Below are 27,274 nucleotides of genomic sequence, written 5' to 3' on the forward strand. Positions count from 1 at the left end.
ATAAACACCGAAAACAGTGGACAAAATGGATAGCCTATAAGACTCACTCAGCCCCATAGGGCAGGGACCTCTCCTTGTTGTTGTTTTTTTTTCTTTTTTTTTTCTTCCCTTTTCCCCTCTTCCACAGATTGGGTGTCCTTTCTTCTTTTTTTTGGTTTGTTTCTTTTGTGTTCTTTTTTTCGTGTTTGTGTTTGCATGTACTATAAAATTGGAAAAAGTACAAAATAAAAAGTTATAAAAAAAAAACCAAACAAACCTGGTAGGCAAAATCTCACTTGCTTTATACAGGACTTCACACACCTCTTTGGTGTCTACCATTGAAAAATAGGTTAGACCAAACAATACGATTTTAAACAAAAAACAGGATTAAGATTATGGATCCAAATGACAAACTCATACTCAGATAAATGGTTTGAAAAGTAAAACAAACACTGCATACAATACAACTCAAAAGGTTACTTTAAAGAAAATAAACAATACTGTACAAAATGAAAAACCCTTCATTTGGTTGTACCCAATGATGCAATCCATGACCTCATGACCCTGTATAAACAGGAAGTAAGTACAAAGAAACATAATTTATTAGAAATTTACCTGTGAACAGAAGAAAATTCAAATGACCTGACTATTAGTAGTATTTTTGCTTTAAAACATATGCATGGATGTAACTAATGGTACCACAAAGAAACCTGGGATAGTATGTTAAGCAAGGTTACACCAGCAATGTCTAAATTAAAGCATTATGGTCAACTGTAAAATAACAAGGAATAAATTATCAGGGGACAAGTATTAAATGAGTTCAAGCATAACCAATTTGTCACAGACCACAATATAAAGCTTTTGTAAGCCAATAGTGTTTCCTAGGGAAACACTATTGGCCGTGAAAATGCAGTATGAATGCTGTGTAGTGGAATCTGCTGAAAACAGCCGAAGAAGTAGAAATAGCTGCTGAAAAGAGGTGAAGAAACTGAAAATTCTGCTAAAAAGAGATGAAGAAGCTCAAATTTGTGCTGAAAAGAGGTGAAAAAGCTGAACTTTCCAAAAAACAGATGTGGAAAAAAAATGAAAATTTTATGCGCTGGTCATTCGACATGACGAATGACTTCTGAAGTCTTAATTCAACTCAAGATGCTGTAGATTCCCATCAGTAACACTTTCGGTCCGCTAGTAAAGCGTAGTTCTATTAATCTGCGCTCATTACTCTTGAACCGTAACCGGATGTAAGTCCCAAAAAACTGAATACAGTTTCAAAGCAAATGAATTCATTTTCAAAATATAAAATTCAATTTCAATTTACTCATGATCATTTTCAAACCAATAAATTGAATTTCAAATTAGGCTAATTCATATGCAGTTTTTAAAAGCATTTATTCAAGTTGCAATTCAGATTCAATCTGAGCAATTCAAATTCAAATTTAAGCATATCAAATTCAGTTTCTGATGGCACAGATTTCTGCCCATAACCTGGTTAGACTGCTGACTTCTATAGCAGAGCACATACATACAGACTGCTCAAAGCAAAAGCAGAGCCCTCACAGCTGGTAGTACAAAAACACAGTGACAACGTTGTATATTAGATACCCTCACACCAAAAGCATAAATATAAAAAATGAAATCTCTAAGAATATCACAAAAATTGAGGGGGGTGTTACAGTGGAAAAAAAAAAGCAACCAAATTTTAATCTGAAAATGTTGAATTTTAGTAAAAACAACGCTCTGTAGTTTGATGCTGTCGCTACAGACAAAGCGGATGTTTAAAGCCTTTGGATGTGCATTTGAAATGCAGTAATTGTCCTTATCGGCTGGAAACGTAAAGGTCATAAAATAAATTTTGAGAGAGGCTAAAAACTATTGAACAACAGCAATGTAAGTCTGATCCAAAATCTGAATGTACATGTGTTGAAGGTGCGGGTCTTGTTGAATTATTAAACACACTTTCTTTAATTTTTCGAGCCACAAAAACCAAAACTTTTAATTTTCTTCTTATCATTGCTGAGTCAGTTGTCTGTTTGTGCTACTTTTTTCAAGGAGCAGTTGAATATTGGTAAGGGTGACTTTATGTGTTTAGTTACTTACTTAAGGGGAAGTACTGTGGAAAGTTTTACCTTACATACATAGGTCTGACAGTACAGGTTCTGAGGTAACTGTTTACAAGATGTTATAATCTATTCAAAGGTTCTTTGCAATTTTACATTGATAAACATTATCCTTAACATATTTGGCCTACATAAAGTACCATGGCCATCACACTGTCATTTAGAATTGTTTAAATAACTCGTGTCTTAAGTCATTCCATCACACAGAAAATAAAAAAGCCACATGGTTCACTTTTATATCACAAAATGGTAGAAATATAAGTCGTTCATAACAACCTGAAAGGTTGGGAGTTTAAAATGCAAACCAATGGAAGCAGAAGTAGAAGACTATAATGTCACAGAGCACACGGTGTCTATTATTGTGTAAACATTTATAAGAGCTTAATAAAGATGCTTCATTTCTTAAGAAATATGCAGATGGAGTGATCTTTATCAAAAGTGGAAGTTACATCTGTGGCTAAACCATTGTACCCAAAAACTTTAAAAACCTACTGTGTGTGAGGCTGTGTAAGTAAAGCTTGCCCTTCAGGTATTGCTAATGTATTATATGACTTCTAAGGCATACACACACACACACAAGAGCAACAGCAACTCAGAGAAGAAGAAGAGGGGGTAGTTTTACTATGCATCATAAAATCGCAATCATTCATCTTCCAACTGTATTTTGTGTTACAGCTTTAGAATCATTGGTTTTTTACTGAGCCGTACTTTGGGAGTCATACTGTTGTGATACTGAGGAGAAAAGGGTAAGGTTTAAGAGACTAAACCATTACGCACAAAACTCAAAGAGTGTGTGAGACTGCTAGCTGTGTTGTTCAGCAATAAACGTATCTACAAATGTGTTAGTAAAGAGTGACTTGTACTTCTGTCCCATTAAGCAATGGTTTAACAAATTTCACTGCAAACTATAAAAGGAACCTGGATTTAAATAGAACATAGTGGTGTTGGATTAAGTGTAGGAAACACTAGTATAATGTGTCTATGGAACAAATCTCCTTCAACATTCGCAACGACCAAAGTGAGGACTGCAGACATTTCTCTCAGTTGGTTGTGTTCAGGGAAAAAGCAGCTAAATACATTGAGACTGCTCCACATTGTTAGTGAGTCAACTCTGGATATCTGTAGGTTTTGTCAATTTGGAGTGAACACAAACAGAAAAACAGTAAAAGATGCAGACAGTGAAAGTCTGGTTTATTTCATGAACACAATGAAACATTTTACAGTCCACAGAGCAAAGTAGCATACATGATAAATAGATACACATAACACGGCCCGTGAGAAGTAAAACTCATCGTCTTATCACATGTTATATTATGTAAACTTAAAATAAACCACTGAAATTAGAGTTTAGTGTTTTAAAGTCATCTATTAAAAAACATGAGTCAACATTACTGAAGTGACACTTTAACGATGCTTCACATCACTGTTAGCAAATGTCTGCGCTGTCACTTGTCATGAAAATGTCCAGAGCCAGGGTTCAACTCTTATGAACAGTGATGATGCGTTCCAAACAAACGATGCTTTCTACATGGCCAAATTTTGTGCTAACTACCTCACACCACTGTGTCTGGGGTCCGACAAAAAAAGTTAAAACGATATACCTTGCGGCAGTTGTGAAATGACGAGGAAAATACCGTGTGTCTGATGGGGTGATTTTATATAAGTGGACTTTGTTTCAGTTGACCTCTGACATGCAGAGATAAAGAAAAAGGTGGAAACTATAGGGGTACAGTTAGGGGCGTGCACCTTTCTATGTGAACGTTAGGGTGTGTGTCCTCGGATGCTCTTGTTAAGAAAACAACCTTTATTGTTTTTTATGACTTGTTTTGCTGACTGTTGGGGACCCACCTGTAACCCCTGTGTCTAATCACTGAGTCTTACTGTTGCAGTATGTTTGTGTGACTAGTGTTACGACCCCCTCTGCTAGGCGACAGGAGGGGAGAAACATACACAAGCCCTCTCACGAAATCTGAGTAACTAAGGGGTTTTATTACAAACATTAAACTGAAAACCGACAGGGCTGTTCAACAGACCACCGGGGAAACAATTAATACACAATGAAAAGAACAGGCAAGAGTAACAGCCAGCCAGCATCACAAAACTCTAATGAAACTAAGTTCAGCTGTATACCAGGTTTAAACAAAGAGCAACACAGCAAACAGCTTTAACAAACAAGCTTCACATGCAAAGCAGACGAGGCGGACACTGCATGTTCACTTCAGAGCAGCAATTCCCCATAGTGTGAAGGATCTTCAGCCTTTTTATACTCCCAGGTGCAGACAATCAGCCAGTCAATTGGTCATGGAGTGGTCATGGGATCTCCAGGCAGCCAATCGTCCGCGAGGTCTGGCACACTGTGATCTGCATAAAAGAAGACTGGCACAGGACTCCCAGCAGCCAGTCATCCACGAGTCCTGGCACTCTTAGATTTGCATGAGCACAAAAGGGTAGTCTCACTCTCTCCAAGGCCCTACACTAGTAGATAGTTATAAGGGTAGTTGCATTAAAGGAACATTGACTAGTGACTAGGTATATTACTATTTACAAGCATATTTACTAACACTATAAGGAGAACAACTGACTATTTGTCCATTGTTCCTTTTTGTTTTTCATTGGAAGTTATGCATGGTCAAATGCACTCTTTGTTTGTCTGACATCCATCGTAACAAAGGGAAAGCCAGAGTTATCTGTAGTGTAAAATTGTACCTGGAATTGTTTTATTTAAATAACCTGCACAGCAGTAAAGGTGGCGGAGGGACTCGATGGAGCCTTCTAAATATGCCAGAAACATGCATATCCAAATGCCTCATTCGTTGCTCTGTGTAAGCTGTCATAAGACACTTGGTACTGCCGAGTGGGGGTTTTGTCTTCTCAAAAATTCTCTTTGTCTAATCACCTTTCCTTGTCAATGATGAGGTATATTCATTCATTTCAAATAAACTACAAAATGTGCATGATACGTTACCAAAACGTGTTTTTGCTGTGTAGTTTCAGGTTTCCACTTTTGTAAACAAGAAACACCAGTAAAAATGTTCCTCTTCTTTTTTTTTTTTTAAACAAAGATCAGACCAAATTAAAAGCCCACCCATTCATAAATTATCCAGCTCAAAATATATCCTTTTTCAAACTATTAAGAGTTAAGTTGGGGGACTTTATTTCTCCAGTGAGACCCCACATGAAGGTTCAAAGGATCTCCACATTCTTGACATAATTTCAGCCAGTCACATGGATAATAGCTTAACTATGGTGAGGTCTGGCACTAATTTGCCTTGGTAGATTATTAGTGAAGGTCAATATGTATTAACTATTGTAATTGTGTTCCTTGTTCCCTGTGCCTCCCCAGTCAGTCATGTTTCAGTGTCAGGTCTGTGTCTTTGTGGATGTCTCTTGTGTTTCCTGTCTTACTTTGATAGTCTCGTGTCCTGTGTTCAGTGGTTTGAGTTTTGCTTTGTCTCATTATGTCTGATTAGTCCCAGCTGTGTTTCCACCTGTTCCCCATCCTCTTGTTAACCTTCCTGTGTACTTTAGTCCTCAGTCTTCCCCTGTTTGTTGTCGTGTCGTACAACTCCCCTGTTGCTGTGTATCCCCCGTGTGCACTGCTGTGCCTTTTCCTAGTTTCTCAGTTTCTGTTCCTTGTTCCTTGTTTCTAGTGTCTAGTTTTTGATTTTGTTTTTTGTATTCAGGATTTGGGTTTTTGCTGAATCATAGCAAGTACGAATCACTCACTCCCTCCTGGCTCACAGCTTCTTCTTCTTCTTGGTTGGCAACCAATGTTAAGGTGCATTACCGCCCCCTGGCTCACAGCTCAGTGGACATTTAGATGAGAAAATATATTTGACACATTTAAGGAAAATACTAATAAAATAAAAATAAATAAATGTTCCCTTTAGAACTTTTGGGATCTTTTTTGCTCTATAAAATAGTTGTTTTCTTTTACAATCATTCATCTCAGCAGTAGGATTTACATTAAAAGAGAAACAAATTAAGTTTGAGTGAAAATGTACATTTTTGCACTCTCTGGTCACCTGACTCAGTGACTCAAATGACTGAAGAAACCCGATTCACTTTGGTGAGTGACTCATTAAAGCTCGATTCAGTAAAAAGAATCGCATTTACCATCGCTAATGGAGACAGGCGAGCTGAGAGAGACAGAGGCTGTCTCCCAATTCAGGGTCTGCAGCCTTAAAGTACGCAGCCCCAACGATCCTCAAGGGCCGCGTACTCAAAGACCGCTAAGGCCGGAAGTGCGAGGCTTGTGTAATGGGACGGTCTAGCCTCCGTTGCGCTGATACTGTTGTTTGTCAATAAAGTTTTTTAAAAAAAAGCCTCCGTTGCGCTGCCCAGGTTGCCTAGCAACCATGATACTAACCACTGGAAACGTGTCATAGCTTTGTTTGACAGAAATGAAGGAGCAGCCTTTGAATTGGGACAGCCTTCGGCGCGCCGCTGAGACGTAATCGGCCTTGAAATGTGTACTTTAAGGCTGTAGACCCTGAATTGGGATACAGCCAGAGAGTGAAATGCTGCTTGTTTTAGTAATCAACGTGGTGCTGGGCTACATTTACCTGCTGACAGAGGCAGAGATAATTTTCTACCTTGGTATTCTTGAGTGGTATAGTTCATACATTGCAAGACTGGCTGTCTTTATTTTTCATAGTTCAGAGCTCATGTCTTGAAGTTAATGGACTTGTGTTCTCATCTGTTATCATAAATGTAGGGCTGTAGAAGATGTACATAGCATAAAAACAGTGATACTCTTTTCAATTTTGTTTATGTATGTCAACAATTTAAACGATTAGTTACATTTACTCATTTAAGTTGCAATGAGTTCATGGACAGCTGTCATGAGTGTCTGCCAGGTGCCCCTGAAAAAGATTTGACCCTGAAAACTGCTTGGGTAGCAAACTAAAGGGGTGTCTCCTCCAACCCTTAAATGAAGCAGATAATACAAGAAGTTAGACTTTAACCTTTGAATCCGTGAATAATAAAGAAAGGCCTTTAACACCAGAAGCTCCACTTTAGTAACAGTCAGGCTGAGGTTGTCAAAGGAGCTTGCAAAGAAAAGCGTCTGGACTTCTTTAAGTTGCTTGAAGACGTTTCACCTCTCATCCGAGAAGCTTCTTCAGTTCTAAGGTCAAATGGTGGAGAGTCCCAGATTTAAACCTAGTGGGAGTAACCCCCCACAGAGGGACAAAAGGACCCCCTGATGATCCTCTAATCGCCTGAGCCAAGGTGTGAAACTGGGTGTGGGTCCCAATCAGCCAGAGTTTCGGGTGAGTTCATTATGAATCCTGGCCCCACCTTATCATGCGAATTCCTGAGATCAGATGGCCCAGGATGTGAGTGGGCGTTAAGGCGTCTGGGAAGGGATCTCAAAACTGGATTATAGATGGCAGAGAGTTGGTGTCGTAAACCCCCGCCTCTGTTCAAAGATGGTCGCTCACAGTGGACATAGATGGCTTCTTTCACTCCTCTTTCAAACCATCTGTCCTCTCTGTCCCAAATGTGAACTTTGGCATCCTCGAAAGAGTGTCCTTTATCCTTAAGATGCAGATGGACTGCTGAGTCTTGTCCTGTGGAGGTGGCTCTTCTGTGTTGTGCCATGCGCTTGTGAAGTGGCTGTTTGGTCTCTCCAATGTAGAGGTCTGAGCATTCCTCGCTGCACTGTACAGCATACACCACATTGTTAAGTTTGTGTTTTGGCGTTTTGTCTTTCGGGTGAACCAGTTTTTGTCTGAGCGTGTTGCTGGGTCTGAAATGGAGTGCAGCGAGGAATGCTCAGACCTGTACATTGGAGAGACCAAACAGCCACTTCACAAGCGCATGGCACAACACAGAAGAGCCACCTCCACAGGACAAGACTCAGCAGTCCATCTGCATCTTAAGGATAAAGGACACTTTTTCGAGGATGCCAATGTTCACATTTTGGACAGAGAGGACAGATGGTTTGAAAGAGGAGTGAAAGAAGCCATCTATGTCCACTGTGAGCGACCATCTTTGAACAGAGCTGGTGGTTTACGACACCAACTCTCTGCCATCTATAATCAAGTTTTGAGATCCCTTCCCAGACGCCTTAACGCCCACTCACATCCTGGGCCATCTGACCTCAGGAATTCGCATGATAAGGTGGGGCCAGGTTTCACAATGAACTCACCCGAAACTCTGGCTGATTGGGACCCACACCCAGTTTCACACCTTGGCTCAGGCGATTAGAGGATCATCAGGGGGTCCTTTTGTCCCTCTGTGGGGGGTTACTCCCACTAGGTTTAAATCTGGGACTCTCCACCATTTGACCTTAGAACTGAAGAAGCTTCTCGGATGAGAGGTGAAACGTCTTCAAGCAACTTAAAGAAGTCCAGACGCTTTTCTTTGCAAGCTCCTTTGACTACGATGACCTGGATGACTGAGAACCTTCACAGACGTCAGGCTGAGGTTAATTATTACACAGGTACATCTGTCCTACAAAATCAGATGCATGCTGTATGTTTTACAACATACTCAGCAGTATTGTATGAAAAATGAAAAACACATCGCTTCATTGTACAGTGGATGACAGATCTGTGTACCATGCAGGCAATTCAAATCATCCTCTTAAGAACTGAGGAAACAAGCATCTTTCAGGTTAAATGTTTTTGTGATGTCCTGCCTCTTTGGAGCTAAAAGAGGGTATTAGGGTAGCTAATATTTAAAGATGTTAAAGATGATATAAATTAACAGGCTGGGTTTCAGAAGGATATATCACCAATTCACAATAATAGCTGCCTTGTGGCATTTTAAAGAAATCCCAACATTCACACGCCCCCCTATGAGCAAGAACTTGGCAACAATGATAAGGAAATGCTCAGGCCGACACAGGCTCAGTGGAGGGCAGCCATCCGCTGTGACCAGCTGGGGGTGAGGGGCAAGAGAAGAAAGAGCAGACAGACAAAAGGCAAACTATGGAAAGTGAGCCAGAGTTTACTCATTACTAATGAGTAGCAGGGCAGGACAGAGTTTACTCATTAGTAATGAGTAAACGCATTCGTTTAACATGCTACAATGAGTTAGTGTTTCACAACAGAGTGGTGACAAGAGACCATAAAAGGAAGATTCAAGTGACTACAGATGAAAAAAATCCTGGCGACACGAAGTGGGTGGACTCTGCAATAAATAGAATAGAATAGAATAGAATAGAATGCCTTTATTGTCACTATACAGTTGTACAATGAGATACAGAGCATCTCCTACTCAGTGCAAACATGCTGGGGGGGGCACAGTTCTGCAGCGCTATATACATATGGATAGTATTAACGGAGGGAAAAGATATATATATATATATATAAAATGTACAAATATACAAGCCGGTTTAAAAAAAAGTAATATGTAATAAATAGTGTTGTATATATACAGTTGGGTTATTGCACATAGAATTGGTATTGCACAGTGGTGGTCCATAGAGGAAGTGGGAAGAAAAGGAAAAGAAAAAAAAGAAGGGGGGGGGGGGGGGGGGTGGCTGTGTTATCGGTGCATGTGTGAGTTCAGGGTGGTTATGGCTTTGGGGAAGAAACTGTTTTTGAGTCTGTGGGTTTTTGTGTTGATGAACCTGTAGCTGAACATGTTGAAACCAGGGTGGGAGCTGTCCTCGATAATGTTTGCTGCTCTGCTGAGGCAGCGGGAGGAATAAATGTCCATCAGGGAGGGGAGAGGGCAGCCGATGATCTTTTGTGCTGTCTTGACCACACTCTGAAGCCTCACTCTATCCGCCTTGGTGCATCTGCTGTACCATACCGTGATGCAGTAGGTTAGCAGGCTCTCAATGGACGAGCGGTAGAAGGTCAGCAGCAGGTTGGAGTTCATCTAAACTCCTCTGTAGTGAGTATGAGAGTGAAAAAGAAGCCTGTTGCAACATAACTAAGGTATGGTTCAGAGATGCCTGATAGCACAATGCCCTGCTATCAGGCCTTCTGCCATTCTACTTTTATAACTCTAGGAATCACATGTAAGCCTCACTGGCCAGTTTGTTAGGTACAACTGTTCGACTGCTTGATATTGCAGATATTTAATCCAGCTTGATTTAGCTGACCCTGTGGACTCCTTTGAAAAAATAGTTACAAACTTTTCTGTTTAATCAGTTATTTTTGTTCTGTTTTAATATGTTTCTCTTTTGATATAGTATTTCCCAGAGCTTTGTGACTTTTATGTCTGTCAAAAGTACTATAAAAAATGATCTTTACTTACTTGGCAGCAATTTGATGCATTTAGAAATTCAAGAAGACATGCTGACACTTAAATCAAGATTCAGAATGAGGAAAAAAGGTGAATTAAGTGCCTTTGAATGTGACATGGTTGTGACCGGGAGCTCTCAGCACTTCATAAAATTCTGATCTACTGGGATTTCCCCACACAGCTAGGGTTTATAGAGAACTTTCTGAAGAAACTAATTTATCCAGTGAGTGGAAGGTGGATAGGTGAAAATGTCCTGTTGATGGTAGAGGGAGGAGAAGAATAGCCAGACTGTTTTGTGCTGATAGGAAGGCAACAGTTACTCAAATAATTACCTTCTACAACTAAGATAGGCAAAAGAAAATCTCTGAATTCACAACACAACACTTCAAACCTTGAAACAGATGGGCTTCAGTACAGCAGTATAATCACACTGAGTGCAGCTCCTGTCATACAGGCTCAGCAAAACTGGACAAGAGAAGATTGGAATAATCATTCCTGGTCTGGTCTGATGAGTGTCTGTTTATATTGTGACGCTCAGATGATGCGATCAGAAGGGAATGTAATCAACGTAACGGCATGGATCCATCCTATGTTCTATCAGTCTGCCTGAGTATTATTCCTGTCCATGTCCATTCCTTTATTACCAGTTCATCCATGTTATGATGGTTACTTCCAGCTCAATAATGCCCCATGTCACAAATCTCCAATCATCTCAAAGTGTTTTCTTTAACATGACAGTGGGTTTATTGTACTTAAATGGCCTCCACAGTCACTAGATTTCAATCCAATAGAGCAAAATCTCCCATTCCCTTCCCTGCTGCGTGTAAATGAATGGGAGATTTGCTTCATGGATATGTGATCCTGTGTGATGCTGTCATGTCTGTATGGACCAAAATCTCTGAGGAATGGTTCCAGCACTTTGTTGAATCTACGACATGACGAATTAAGACGGTTCTGAAGGCAAAGAGGAAATCCAGCTCAGTACAAGTATGTATGCCTTATAAAGTGCAGTATATCTTTATAAGGTACACATCGCTAGTACTGCAGTACTAGCAGTACTGGGTAGTACTGTAGTGTAGTGTAATTCATAAGTAATTCATAAGCTCGCCCATAAGTGTCATGATTAACAAAGTCACGTGATAATTGAGACTGAATATTAGGCAGAGCTATTGGTTTTGTCCATTTACAAGAAAACTCTCATAGAAATTGTTGCTTGTACTGAACTGAGCTCCATTTAAGGCAACTTTTTCAAGCTTTCTTAAAATCAGTAACATTTTACATAACAGCTGTGGTATTAACAAGTTATTGAACAACTGTGCTTGCTTCCCACTTCGGCTTTTACGAGGTGAAAACTAAAAAAAACATTAAAGTGGGCTGTGGGCTGCAGAGCTAAACAGTGAGCTCTGACACATTTTTATTATTACAGCTGCTTTCAAGAATTTAAAATATGCTGCTCTCTTGAATGAATTACAAGATGCATCGGCATTTGCATCTGGAAGGAGAACAATTATCAAAGCAAAAACCAATGATTGATATCAGGGTTGAAGCTAAAAGGTCGCATTTAAAAGGAGATATATGCAAACAACAAACACGACAATGCACATCCCCGGGGAAAATTCTACTGCTCATAATAAATCATTTTCTTGTTTGTAGATTACTGAATTCTGACCTGCTTCTCATCAACATCCCCTTATGTGTGTGTGGGGTTGCAGATTATCAGTTGTAAGCTGGATGCAAATGCAGATGTTTAGAGGCGAAATACATTTAACAAAAAGTGGTCTGTTTATTAAATAAATAAACAGGTAACGTTTAAAAAGGAGAACTGAATACTAGACTAGAACTTAAAAACGAGGAAACACAATAGGACTAAGGATCACTAAGAATGGAGAACAAGAAAAGGAACATGGCATATACTCTGACAAAGGACGTGGGTAAACTAAGACAATATATACATGCAGGGCGATTAGGGGAAGTGAAGACAGCAGGGCAGAATAAAACAGGACAGAATCACAACATAGGAAGCAAAAGTCACAATAGCGGACCAGAAACACAAGCTTACCAAAATAAAACAGGAAGCATTAACATAGATGGACATGGAAAAAAGGTAAACAAACAGAGACATGACAGACTACATAGGAGATGCTAAGAAGCACATACAGAGACAAGACTAAAATGAAAAAGACATGAGAGGGAACTAAGACAAGAGACTAAGAACTAGAAACACAAATAACTAAATTAGGAAACACTGCAAATACTAAACAATGAGGAACTAGAAGGTAATCATAATCATAACTCAGTATTCCAATTTCATTGTACTATTGTACTATGTATGGTTGTGCAATGACAATAAAGAGTTATCTTATCTTATTGGATTAAGAACACAAACAATCAGAACATCTCAAGTCAAGTTTCTCTTTGTTAATACAAAGAAACATCAAAGCAGAGGGACACTGTAGGCTCTGAGATCTGGCTGAGATGACTGGAAGGCTGGACTTTCTCAACTTCTTGTAAGCAAAAGCAGAGGCAGTTTGTTTTTGTCTCACAAGTGTTATCTGTTACTTATATTGCCGTTTCATCTCAGTTATCAATAGATCAACAACGTGGTTCTTCTGAGAGTGCCGACTTTTTTATTCTAGAGCCAATCTTAATGTAGGACCTTCATACCCTGGATAATCTCAAGAAACAGCTAAACAGAACTGAGGTTATAAAAACCTCTAGGTTAGAGGGACCCATCAGTTCCTATAGTGAACAAGAGAACAGAGACAAGCCAAGAAAAGAAAAGGGAAAGAAAGACAAGATAAAAACATATTGACTTTGTTAAAGTTTGCAGACAACTGCTTAAAATCTCACTGACATTTGTAGCTATGTTAACTTAAAAATAACTAATGCAAATGAGTAATGGTTCGGTGTTAAATAAAGGATGACATTTTAGTGAAAAGTAGTCTCCTCTCATTGTTTATTCAATATTCATGTTTAGCAGTTTTTAGCTAACAGTATACATTTACAAATTAATTGTATTTTCTGGGCAGAAGAAGCAAAAATCATGCTTGAGTTGTGGCCTGGCAGCGAAATCTAGTATGCTGGCAGTAAGAGCAGGACAGGCTGCTCTGAACAATAAAGGAAATTTAACATGGCACTGTTTAAACATATCAGTAATGACACTCGGCAGTTGGAGGCAGATTAAAGGAAGCAGTAGGACAAATGGAAAAGGAGGCAAAGAGCTTAGTAACAAAGCAGCAATCATTCAATCCAATGTGGACATTGAAGTGTATTTGCTCTGCTCCATGCGGTGTCTATTATGAACCTTTTATCTGAGATGTGGGAGGGGACACACCCAAGTTGGGTGATTCTGTAGGCATGCAGACTGATGACCTAACATGCATATCTTTGGACTGCAGCAGAAAAACATATAACAACAAGGGAAAGCATGCAAACGTCCACATCAAACATGGCCAAGCCTCCCAGCAGCTTGCAAGTGAAGCAATTGCTAACCATTGCACTACTGTGCAAAAATGTACAAAAGGTCTATAAAGGTAAATGATAGATTTCTTATCTCGAGGTCAACTGCTCAGTGAGCAATATGTGCATTTACCTGTAATTGTACATTAAATAAAATAAAATAAATTATGACATTGCAGTAATGACCATCCATGGTCAAACATACAGCTACTAACGAATGAAAAAAATGCCATGCACACAAATAGAATATGAAAAAAAAGAGAGAGAGAGAGCCTCCTACCGCTCTGAAAAACATAAATACAGCAACAGTTAATGTCTATGATTTGTTGCTGTGCCTGCACCCTCCAAAATAACTGTGACAACTGAATCAAGATTGTCCATACATCATCATATAGCTTTGCAAATACGAGCCTTCTTACTGCAGCACTTCCTGGAACTAGCCCAGGAGTAAACTCACAACCAAAATTGCCTCAATCAATCACATCTGCAGCAAAGGTCCAAAGAAGAAAAAAAAAGTTTGTTTTTAAATACTGTGAATTTTATGGGTGTGCCTTTTCCTCTTTTTGCTAAATAGTTATTATAGTTCTAATTGCACACTCTATTTAATCTTTTGTTGACTTCCCCATCTTCTCCAAAGCATTCGCACTCAAACTTGTTCATTTGTTAAAAATGCCCCAAACATTACATGTATACATTTAAATGAATATTTTAAAGAACTTACATTCTGTAATGCAGGAGTCATTCAGGTAAAGCAAAAAGAGCTTTAATAAACATGTTGAGGCTAAATAAAAAGTGAGTAGAGGAAGACTAAACAATAATTGTTTTAACAGTTGGTCAATATGGCCATCCAGAAAGCAGAACAAAAAAAGAAACATGATTAAACATGCAGGGAAGATGTTTAATTACCAGGTACAGGTTATCAGCAAACAGAGCCTGCGATTATAAGAATGCCCACCTGGTTACAGAACAGATCAGAAATAGTTCAACAACTCATATTATGTTAAATACATGGATCACGAACTCACCATGGCAAACAGCGAATAAAACGCCAAGCCTTGTTTTAATTTTGTAGTATTTGATATTTGAAAGCATTTCAATGAAATGCTTTCAAATAAAAAAGGAGTCATCTTATTAAGAGTCACACACTCAGTCATCATTTATCCAGACTGAATTTCCCATAACAGTTAATAGAGCTGGAAATCCAGCAAATTTCATATTTCATCTTAAACTACATTTTTTATTTCTAAGTCTTCAACTGGAAAAAAAACTGGAACAAAATCTGATGGCAAATTAAGATAAGAAATATGGAAAGACAGCTTAGTTATAGACGTATAAGACTGATCACATCCGGTATGGCTGACTGGTGATTTGTGGTGGAAATGAGTTGAGTTCAAACTTCAAGCTAAATATTTAGACAACTTGACTTCATTTAATGACTGTATTTTATTGTGTGAACATAAATTAAACTGATTTGGACTGTGTGCAGCCTGGTTTTAAGTATTCAGTGTAAACTACATTTTATAATCTTAAAGTAAGTTTACTACAATCCTCTTTGATCACAAATCTTCACATCATTTCCAACATGATGCCAAATATGACTCCATCAGTGCAAAAGCTTACAGCATCACAAATGAGTGTTCACTGATCGGTGTTGCATGTATTTGAAAAGTGACTGCTACACTAATATAGAATTAATTTTCGATTACTCAGACTTTGTCCGGACCTTATAATTAATCCATGATTTGCACTAATCACTGCCTCTGCTCAAACACGAATGTCGCTGCAGGGCTTAATAATTAGCTCAGAAAAAGATATATGCATTTACAAAAATAAATGTTATTAGGTTGCCTTCACAACTTTATTGAAAAGTAGTGCTCACTTAGATATGAAGCCATTAGGTTTGGATTCTATCAGACTATTGTGGGAAAAACTGTGGATCCATAAGACCAAATGAGAGGACTGGAGTATAAATGCACAAGGTAACAACCAGAAAACACATCTGAGTATGGCAAGCAAAGTTGACAAAAAGACAGGAATTAAAATAGCCAGTGATGCAAAAGTGATGCAAATACAAGACGTGGGTAAAAAGAAAACAGAGAGAGCAAAACTGCAGAGAACACAGGAGCCTCTGCACCTCTTGGCTCCGCAGACAGAGCTCTCCAACATCACAGATGGACATTTAGTTTATATTTTGCTTAGTTTTTAAAATTCAAATGAACATTATATCTGTTAAGTAACATATTAAATTTTTGTGAAAGCACAGTGGCCAGCTGCTAATCCGATTCTTTCCTCTGACTTTGGTAAACAGCTGCACGCAGCATGACATGACTTGTTAGCATGAGAGCAGCTGGATAAATATGGAGCTCCACCTGAGATGTAAAATTCGTTTGGCTGCCTAAACCTCCGAGACCCCAAACAAAATCCCGATCAATTTCTAAGAGTGTTCAGCTTCAGAACAGATCGCTCTGCTATTTCTGAGGAGAAACACATGCCTAAAACCTACGCTTGCTCTGTGCTATATTTGAACCAAAGACTTCACCAGCATGAAAACCACAAAAGAAACAACAATTCTGAGTCTTTTGAGTAAACCTCTACAAGACTTACACACTTGGATCTGGATAGTTTATGCAATTTTTCCAAGTATATATTCTTAAGCTTCAAATATTTTTTGCTAGTGTGCTGAAGAATAAAACAATAATAAATAAATAACTTAAATTAAATTAAATAAACAAAATCCACCTGACTGCAAATTGAAGTCCAAAACAGAAGAGCTGGATAATTTTCTACCATTTTTTTGTTATTAGCAGTAATTACTAATATTAAAAATATTAAAACCTGTTTATATTAGTTAGAGTGTAGATTGATGCTCATTACTGAATTGATTTTTAATGTTGGCAGATTTTATCTCCCACTCTTTGTTTGAACAATGCATAATTTTATTGCTGTTTGCAGGCATTTGTTTATGCACATCTCTCTAAAGGACTCATTAAAGTATTTCAATTAGGTTGATGTCTGGACAATTGCAACACCTTGACTTTGACCAAGTTTTAACTGTTAACAGATGGTCCCCCACAGATAGACTTTATAAAATATTAACTACTGGGAAGATTATGGCTTTCTGTTAACACACACCTGAATGTTCCAGACCAGCAAACTGGAAAAGACTGCTGCCTTTATAGTTGTATCCGCACTTGCTGAGAATCAATGTGATGATCATTTGATTATCAGCACCTGGCTGTTAGTTATCTTCCTAATTCCTATAAAAGCTGTAAAGATTATTTACACAGAGTCCTTTCTTTTTGCTTTGATTGTATAGTTCCTGCTCAGTTTAGCCTGGTGCTGTTGTTAAATAGAGTAGGTACACTTGGAGCTGTTAGCTCTTGTTATAGTATAGTCCTTTTTTGTTTCTTATTTGCCTGTGTTTTGCATTTAGTTTTACTTTACTTTAGTTTACCTCACCTGCCATCTCACCGTGTCCACTGCTCCTGCTGTCATGTAAATAAATAGCAGTATCTTCTCCATGTGTGCCCCCTGGCTGTCAAAGAAGCTAATTGAACTTTTTACTCAACTTGTGTTTTACTAAACTCTTTCATGTTTCTGCATCCTGCAATTCCACAATACATGACACTTCCAGTCACTCTTGCATCACTAAACAATGTCAGTTTTATTAATGTAGCACATTTGATTACCCTTAAAGAACAAAAACATAAAAGCCGATGTAAGTGTTTTATGTCTTAATGCTATAAAAACAAAACAAACTTTACAAAGAAATAAGCCACTCATGCAGACAAATACACACAATAATTAAATGTAAACTTATAAAAACAAGAAGGTTTGTTTTTTAATCCAGGCTCAGTTCTAATAGACCTCAGGTCATTTGGGAGCTTGTTCCAATGACAGAAACTATATAAGAGTAACTGAAAGCACATTCCGATCTAATTCTAGGAATGGTTATTTGCCTGTTTTCATTAAGCTTTGGACAACAAAACAGTGCATTTGTAACAAGTGAAAACATGCCACTGCTGCTTGTCTGCCTGGAAATGAAAGTCATAACTTATGTAAAGGTCATAATGTGTGTAAAATTTAACTTAACACAAGTCATTAACTTTTCTTACTAGTGTATGTACATCAGGTTTAACAATCCATGTCTGTCATTTCATTAGAAAAAGGTTGTGCTCCTTTGTGAATCAGAGGAGCTGGTGTAGTTAGAACTGCTGTTACAAAAGAAAGCCGAGTTGATATTTGACAGCAAATGTTTATTTCAAGAGGCATTCACAAGCTTTTTGTTTTAGTATTATTGTTTTAAATCAAAGCACCCTTCATAGCAAGACATTTGAGCTATCATGGGACTGAGTAGAAAACTGATTTTACCTTCCAGTGTCCCTCACAGTTTACAGCCAACATAATATTTCACATCCCATCTCCTCTAGATCAGTAAGATGTAAATCAAATTTTTCCATTGTACATCTGTGACATAAACCACTGGGGTCAAAATATTAATTGCAATCTGTGTACCTATTTATGTTTCTTTAGCAGTATCATCACAATTTCCCATTTGGAACTGAAGCTGCAGAAGCAGTAGGCTTAAAATAGGCCCTACCTAACATGTTTGCATTATCATGTGGCCAATATTATGATTTGACCGAGTCTCATTGCTGCTTGGTCATTTGCCATCTTGTGCAGAGTTCCAGTTAATCATCCACCGTCCACTTTTTCAGCTATTCCCTGTTTTGGCAGTGCAATCGAACCGTAACTTTCTCCAGAGAGTTCATAATTAAAGTCTTGAGAAAAATAATCTCATTGTGCTATGAGCATTTACTTTATAACGATGACTTAGAGAAAAAAATGTGTCTGCGTTTAATACATACAGAAATATTTGACACAGCGACTGTGATGAAAATGTGGGAGAGCCGTCAAGCCACTGTAAGTAACTAGTTTTCATAAGTAAACTCCATGCGCTTTGACTACACAGGCGCTTAACTCGGTTTGCATTAAACCTGTGAACAGATGGCAGGCAAGTGTCGAAAACCAAGGGAAGGTGAACAGATCAACAGACTTTAGCAGGAGGCTTTGTTAAAGTACAAGACAGTCAAAGAGAACCAATTTGATTAACATCAGATTGTGTAAAAAAGATTCCCTGATTAATGTTTATTACACACGTCCACGTAGACAGGTAACTGAAATTCAAAACATTCCACTTTTGTGATCTACATGGAAAGATCATTAACCTCCCGAGACCTGAATTCTTTCATGGCATTCATTTTATTTTCCCTTTGCTATTTGGGCTCATGAATGGGAAAACAAAGAATTATCTTTTTACCTGGTTTTGCTCTACAAGGGCCTGATATCCACATATGAGGATATTGGTTTTAAATTTCGATAGAACAGTGGCAGTATAATGTCCTCATAAGTATATATCAGGCCCTTGTAGAGCAAAATTTAGTATTGTGGTCTAGACAACCCAGAATATGATGTCCAGATATGTGGATGCCAGGTCCTAGGAGGTTAACATGCTTGTTCTTGACATGTCAAAACATCTGCCAATTAGACACTGTTGACACAGATGTGTCAGAGTAACCTTTTGCTGCTGGAACTGTTTCAGGTGCAGTTAGATAAATACAGCTCTGAGATCTGGTCTTCCCCAAGGGTCGTATGACAAATTTGTGGGGTAATGAGATGATTAATGGGGTATGGAAGAAGAAAGAAAAAAACAAAAACAAAACTCTGCTGCATAACGTGCCCGCTTAAACACGATTTTAAGTTTTAGATTTTTCTATAACCTCTTATTCTTATTCTCCGACCAGGAATTTAGCCTTGTAGCCCAAAGAAATGATTCAAATAAAAGCATCAGAAGTTTGGAGGGGATCCGTGTCTTTGGCAGAACTATAAAACCACCAAGAAACAACTTTTGCCTTAAAAGGTCACAAGCCAACAAGGCAGAAATGCCCTATTTAGCAGTTCTTTACTGGATATATCATTTATATTAGAAGAAGGAAACTGCAAGGATAGCTTGTATCTGCAGGTGTTAAACATAGGTAGTGCAATCAGAAGTATGTATACAGTTTCTAATACTACTACTACTACTACTACTAATAATAATAATAAAACCAGCATGAATTTCCCTTTGGGATCAATAAAGTTGTTCTTATTTCTTTATAATAAAAAAGCATTTTATGGTTGATTAATTTCAGACTTCTCACACATTTAACACGATCAATACACACTTTAACAGCTTTGGTTTTAATGTTGAAGCTGATTGGTTGAATTCTAAACTAAGGCAGTAATTCTACAGGGTGGGCCATTTATATGGATACACTTTAATAAAATGGGAATGGTTGGTGATATTAAAGTCCTGTTTGTGGCACATTAGTATATGTGAGGGGGCAAACTCCTCAAGATGGGTGGTGACCATGGTGGCCATTTGGAAGTCGGCCATCTTGGATACAACTTTTGTTTTTTCAATAGGAAGAGGGCCATGTGACCCATCAAACGTATTGGTAATGTCACAAGAAAAACAATGGTGTGCTTGGTTTCAACGTAACTTTATTCTTTCATGAGTTATTTACAAGTTTCTGACCATTTATAAAATGTGTTCAATGTGCTGCCCATTGTGTTGGATTGTCAATGCAACCCTCTTCTCCCACTCTTCACACACTGATAGCAACATCTCAGGAGAAATGCCAGCACAGGCATCCAGTATCCGTAGTTTCAAGTGCTGCACATCTCGTATCTTCACACCATAGACCACATGTGTCGAACTCCAGGCCTCAGGTGTCCTGCAGGTTTTAGATGTGTACTTGATCCAACACAGCTGATTTAAATGGCTAAATGACCTCCTTAACATGTCTTGAAGTCATCCAGAGGTCTGGTAATTAGCTAATCATTTTATTCAGGTGTGTTGACCCAGGGTGAGATCTAAAACCTGCAGGACACCGGCCCTCGAGGCCTGGAGTCCGACACCCCTGCCATAAACAATTGCCTTCAGATGACCCCAAAAATAAAAGTCTAAGGGGGTCAGATCGGGAGACCTTGGGGGCCATTCAACTGGCCCACAACGACCAATCCACTTTCCAGGAAACTGTTCATCTAGCTTCAGTGCATAAAGAGGGAAACACATCATCATGTAGCAATTTCAAATATCCAGTGGCCTTGAGGTTTCCATTGATGAAGAATGGACCCACTATCATTGCACCCCATATACCACACCAAACCATCACTTTTGTTGTTCTAACAGTCTTGGAGGGATCCATCCAATGTGGGTTAGTGTCAGAACAATAGCGGTGGTTTTGTTTGTTAACTTCACCATTCACATAAAAGTTTGCCTCATCACTGAACAAAATCTTCTGCGTGAACTGAGGGTCCTGTTCCAATTTTTGTTTTGCCCATTCTGCTAATTCTGTGCGCCGATCTGGGTCATCCTCGTTGAGATGCTGCAGCAGCTGTAGTTTGTAAGGGTGCCATTTGTGAGTAGCTAATATCCGCCGAAGGGATGTTCGACTAATGCCACTCTCCAGTGACATGCGGCGAGTGCTACACTGTGGGCTCTTGCTGAATGAAGCTAGGACAGCCACTGATGTTTCTTCATTAGTGACAGTTTTCTTGCATCCACATTTTGGCAAATCCAACACTGAACCAGTTTCACGAAACTTAGCAAGCAGTTTGCTGACTGTAGCATGGGAGATGGGTGGTCTCGTAGGGTGTCTTGCATTGAAATCTGCTGCAATGACCCGGTTACTGCCTTCACCAGATATCAACACAATTTTGATCCGCTCCTCACGTGTTAACCTCTTCGACATCTCAATGGCTGTGAACAAAGAGAAACTTGTAAATAACTCATGAAAGAATAAAGTTACGTTGAAACCAAGCACACCATTGTTTTTCTTGTGACTTTACCAATATGTTTGATGTGTCACATGGCCCTCTTCCTATTGAAAAAACAAAAGTTGTATCCAAGATGGCCGACTTCTAAATGGCCACCATGGTCACCACCCATCTTGAGGAGTTTGCCCCTCACATATACTAATGTGCCACAAACAGGACTTTAATATCACCAACCATTCCCATTTTATTACAGTGTATCCATATAAATGGCCCACCCTGTAGTTTTCTTCATTCTTTATTTATTGTTTCTACCAGCAGATGTCACCAAAGAGCAACAATTAACCAGTAGCAATAATAACGTGTCTGTTCCTGTGTCTGTCTGGGCCTGGCTGCATTGTAGTTAGTTGCTCTCTCAGGATGGCAGATGGCACTTTAAAAAGCCATCTTTATTGTGAAATATAAAAATATTTCTTATTCCATAAAAGTGGATTTCCACTGTAAGATGTGAGCTGTGTGATGGATTGTGAGTGAATACATTGTATACTGTAAATGCACATGAAACTGGGAATCCACACCAGTCTTAGATTCCTCCATTCCCTCTATTCTTTGAAGTCACTCATTATTTCCCTGCTGAATTTTATTGCAAGACTATAAAGGAAACATTCATGACTGGATTATCCATATTAGGGAGGACCAGAATGAAAATCTTCTGTTGTTCCCCATTCTTGTATTTGCCCATCTAGTACAGAGCACACAGCAACCTATAAATGGCAGCTTCATTATTTGCCTAGAGACTATAACCAGCACTCTTATGCTAGAAAACCTAGCAATTTTTTGTGTGTGTTAGCTTGTGGGAATTTAATTACACAGAACATTATTTGTGAATGTGTTTACCGTCAGCATAATATGATTTAAAAATATTAAGGTCTTAAAACCAGATTTTGAAATGGTGACGCTCAACACTAAGGGGCCACGTCATCACATCATGAATGCACCTAATTTGAGGCTGTGTATACAGCGGTGTGAAAAAGTTTTTGCCTCCTTCCTGATTTCCTTTTTTGTATATTTGTCACACTTATAATACAGGTTTCAGATTTAGAGGACAATTATTTTCTCACATGGAGCCAAGTAGTCATATATGTAATGTCTACAAATGTGTAGGATGTGTGCACACAGATTCATTTCCAGCTCAGGTATGTCTCTCGTGCACTATATGTTTGCTTTGTGCCGTGCTCCTGTCTTCCTGTCTGACATATTTAAATATATGTAATGCTGTCAGTAGCCACTCTTTGTGCTCCATTTCTTGAATCCCAAAACACATTATAAATAACATCAAAACTTCATTTTTATAAAGTATCACCATGCATTTTTTGCTTTATGTTTGTGATTTCACATGAACACTATATACTAACTCTACTAACTCCTTAGCCTAGAGCTATTATTTAGCCCGTAGCACTGTAAAATAACAAGCAAAAAAATTCAAAAGCAATTATATAATAACATGTAAAACATGGTCACTCTCACAGTGTTAAGGAGCTGGTTTTCAAGAGCTATTTCCTCTATTTATTTTATGTTAACACGTTAACGTACCAGCAAAACAGCAGATACAACATTAGGAAACATTTGATTTCCTATTCATATCTGTCTAAGGCCTCATTTACAGTAGCCTAGATACCAGTTAGCAACCATCTGGCAAGTATGGGTTTTTGCAAGCGGTTGCTGGTTGATGCTGGGCGAAATTGATTGGAAAGAGGGTGCTGTGCCTTGTGATTGCTTTGGTTGCAAACAGATTCCCACAACTAACTGTAGTTCGCATAAATGACTTGTCTGTTATTTTACTCTCCAAGATGTAGTGAAACTTGAAAAAGTGTGATGCAAACCAAACTGGAGAACTACTGCTCTTCAAGTAAAAGCTGGTCCTTGTGCTGGAGGACATTTCAAAAGGTGCAGCTTTTACATATTACATTGCACTTTTTCAAGGGAATCAACATTTTTCACCAGCCAATGATTGTTGCCACATGGTTGCTAACTCATCTCTAGGCCCCCATGACCGAGTTAACCAGCACAACTTTAACTTTGATAGCCAAGTTGATGCCTGCCATGCAAACTAGGGCTAACTACTAGTGACTGGAGCAATCGCAAGGAGGTGTTCAATCTATTGTACCTATTGTGACAACAACTATCTGCCAACTGGTCATGGAATACACACTCATTTCTAGGCTTGTGTGAGGATTTAACATACATTTCACTGGTGACAATAAGTGGTAATAGTTCTCTTTTAAGCTCTGAGTCCTAATCATGTCCAGTATATAAAAGAACGATATATCCACTATGGGCAGCGCAGTGTTGCAGCTCCTGGGTTCAAATCTTACCTGGGACCTTTTTGTGTGGTGTTTGCATGTTGCTTCCCGTGTCCGCACATGTTCCAAAGCCTGTTAAATAATGATGCCACTAACTGTAGTGGCATCATTATTTAACAAAATGAATATCTTGTTGTATTTAACTGAACTTAAAATTAGCAACATCAGTAAATGTTTCATGAGGTCATAGATCAAGTGAGCCAAAAGGCTTTTATTTAATTAGACTTCTTTTTGCTTTTTTATCTTCTATAGTCCTGCTGAAAATATTTGACTTGTGGGCTGCTACATGAACCAGTATAGTAACTTTTGGGTTTTCAAAAGCTTTTTTTAAATCCTGAAAACATCTGTCTGTAGCTGGAAACAATGCTAATAAAAGAAGCAAACTTCAGACACTCTAAAAAACTGAGGTGGTGGGGAGGGAGACAGAAGGCCCTTTGTGGGCTTGTCACTATTAACTACTTTAACGTGACACATTGTTTTGATTTAAAAAAAAATTATAGAGAAACTTTAGGGAGCAGAATCCTTGAAGTAAAGACATTTGAGGAAGTTCTGTACTTCTTTTGTAATCTCCTCTCTCTGCTCTTACTGGCTGAAACAGTCCAGTCTAATACAGTGCATGGTGTGAGCAGCATTTCTGCATGGTCTGAACCTATTATATAGTGTGCTTCACCTCAGTCAGAATACTCTGAGCATGGGCGGAAAGCTTTATCAATATTAAATGTAGGTACACAAAGTTCACTTCCTGAAGAGTCTGAAAAGAAGTCGTTGAGTTTTGCTTGAGTGATTTTCAGTTTCAATCTAAAACTGATTTCAAACCAGCACAGAAACCACAGCCAACCAGCCATTTAAATATACACTGCTCAGAATAATTAAACAAACACTTTTTAATCAGAGTATAGCATCAAGTCAGTTGAACTTCTGGCATTTGGATCCTGTGAGTTAAGTAACAGAGGGGTTGTTAATCAGTTTCAGCTGCTTTGGTGTTCATAAAAATAAACAACAGGTGCACATATACTATTATATATTGTACATATATTTATTAGTTTCAGATTTAGCCATTCGTATATTTTGCGTGTTTATGTTATTGTATTTTGCACAACTCTGTTGCTTGTGAAGCTCACACACAAGAATTTCACTCACATGTACTGTACCAATGTACCTGCACATGTGATGTGACAATAAAAGTGATTTGATTTGATTTGATTTGATTTGACAACCCCCAAAAGATAAATGGTTTTACAGATGGAGGCCACTGAAATGTTTTCCTCCTCATGCTTATGACTGTTTTTTTTCACTTGTTTTGCAAGTGTCTCTACTTGTAGCATGAGATGACCTGGACCCTACCTAGGTTGCACAGGTAGTCCTACTCCTCCAGGATAGCACGTCAATATGTGGAAGACAGGCAGTTACTCTAGGAGAGCTGGACATGGATGTAGAAGGTCCTTAACTCATCAGCAGGATGGGACAAGGATGCAAGGAGGAACAGGCTGAGCCCTACCAGAGCTCTATAAAATGACCTCCTGCAGGCCACAGGTATGAATGCCTCTGATCAAACAATCAGAAACAGAATTAGAAACAGCACCCAACACCTTCTACTGGGCCCTGGGCTCACAGCCAGGCACCTTTGAGTCCAATTGCTATAGAATACCAGAATTGGTATGTAGATCACTGTCGTCTTGTGCTTTCCACAGATAAGAGCAGGTTCACTCTGAGCACATGTGACAGACACGGTCACGTGAAACTGTGGAGAATGTTATGTTGCCTGTAACATTGCTCAGCATGACTGGTTGGGTGGTGGGTTAATGATGCTGTGTGGATTGAGACACAAACCTCTGCAGGCTAGTGAACGGCGCCCTGACTGCCTTTAGGTAACAAGATGAAATCTTTGGGCCCATTTCTAGAATCCTTGGTTCCTCCTTGTGAAGTCCCGTCCTCATGTAGCGAGAGTATGCAGGCAGTTCCTGGAGTATGAAGGAATTGATAGCACTGACTGCCTCCCAGGCTTGTCTCGCCTAAATCCAATAGAACACCTCTGGGATGTCATGTTTTGGTCAATCCAACGCCATCAGGTTACACATTGGACTGTCCAGAAACTCAGTGATGCCCTTCTCTGGATACCATCTGTCGTCTCATTAGGAGCATACACTGATGTTATCAGGCACTTTGAGTTGCTGCAAAATGGACTAGTCTGCCACATAATTTTTTCACTTTGGTTGTCAGCATTCAGCTCTCTGTAGGTTGATCATTTTCATTTCTATCCAGTGATGTGACATTCTTTTGTTCTTAACACATTACCTGGTTCATATCAGTATAGATATCTGCATGATATTTTTTCTCACATCTGATGTGTTTTCAGAGTGTTCTTTTAAATTTCCTGAGCAGTTCATTAATCTTATTACAGGTTATCTAAAGTAAGCCGCTGTTGCAAAATGAATAATAAAAATGTAATAATAATAGTTTCATAATTTGGTTTTCTTAGGTGCCTTTTTAAGGAGTTTTACAACATTTTGACATACTTTTTTTCTACAAATATTTGATGTCTTTGTCCCCCGTTTGCAGTGATACTGAGTCATTTTGAAATACACATTCACACATGTCCATGTCACACATTTTGATACCTGCGTGTTACTTTTTGTATCCCAAAACTTTATTAAAAGCTGCAGCACACAGAAAAAGCAAAAGCCACATGTTTTGTTGTGGTTTGTGTGTGATATATTGATGCAAAAACAATGCTTTTTTTGCTTTGTTTTTTTCCCCAAGAGCTCGAGCACTTTTTCCAGCAATTGCTTGATTTTCCAAGAGCTGGATAATATTTCACTGTTGATGTGCAAAGTTTAGTGCTTAGTGTATAAAGGTTTGCAAAAATTGCTTATATTTTCAGAGAGATTGCCTGAGCAATCAGAAAAACTATAATGAGAACCTGCACTAAACTTTTCTGCCATTTCTACTAAAGCAAGCTTTTCCCAGCTATTACATGTACCTTCTATTTCTGCATGGTGCTTCCTACTAAAAAATGAGAGAACATGCACATCCTCATTACCTCCATAAACCTAAGGCTATTTTTTTTTTACCAGAAAAAAAAATTAGTGAGTGTCAGCTGCAAAACCACGAGGCAAAATGAGGGACCTTCGGCTTTATGGATAACAGACACATGGGAGAGTTCTGAAATACAATAAGTCTTCTTATCCTTATCACAAGGCCAGAGGGAGATTAGAAAACTCAACCGCAACTTACAATTTTAATTCCACCTAGTGAAATTAGAGAGTAAAATAACAACCTTATATCAATGAGTAAGTAAACACTGTTTTTAATGAACCTGTTCTGAACATTCTC

The sequence above is a fragment of the Copadichromis virginalis genome, linkage group LG19 (assembly GCF_057382275.1).
Source record: "Copadichromis virginalis isolate Kocher_CV1m ecotype Utaka linkage group LG19, C_Virginalis_male_GT1.1, whole genome shotgun sequence".
Classification (NCBI taxonomy): domain Eukaryota; kingdom Metazoa; phylum Chordata; class Actinopteri; order Cichliformes; family Cichlidae; genus Copadichromis; species Copadichromis virginalis.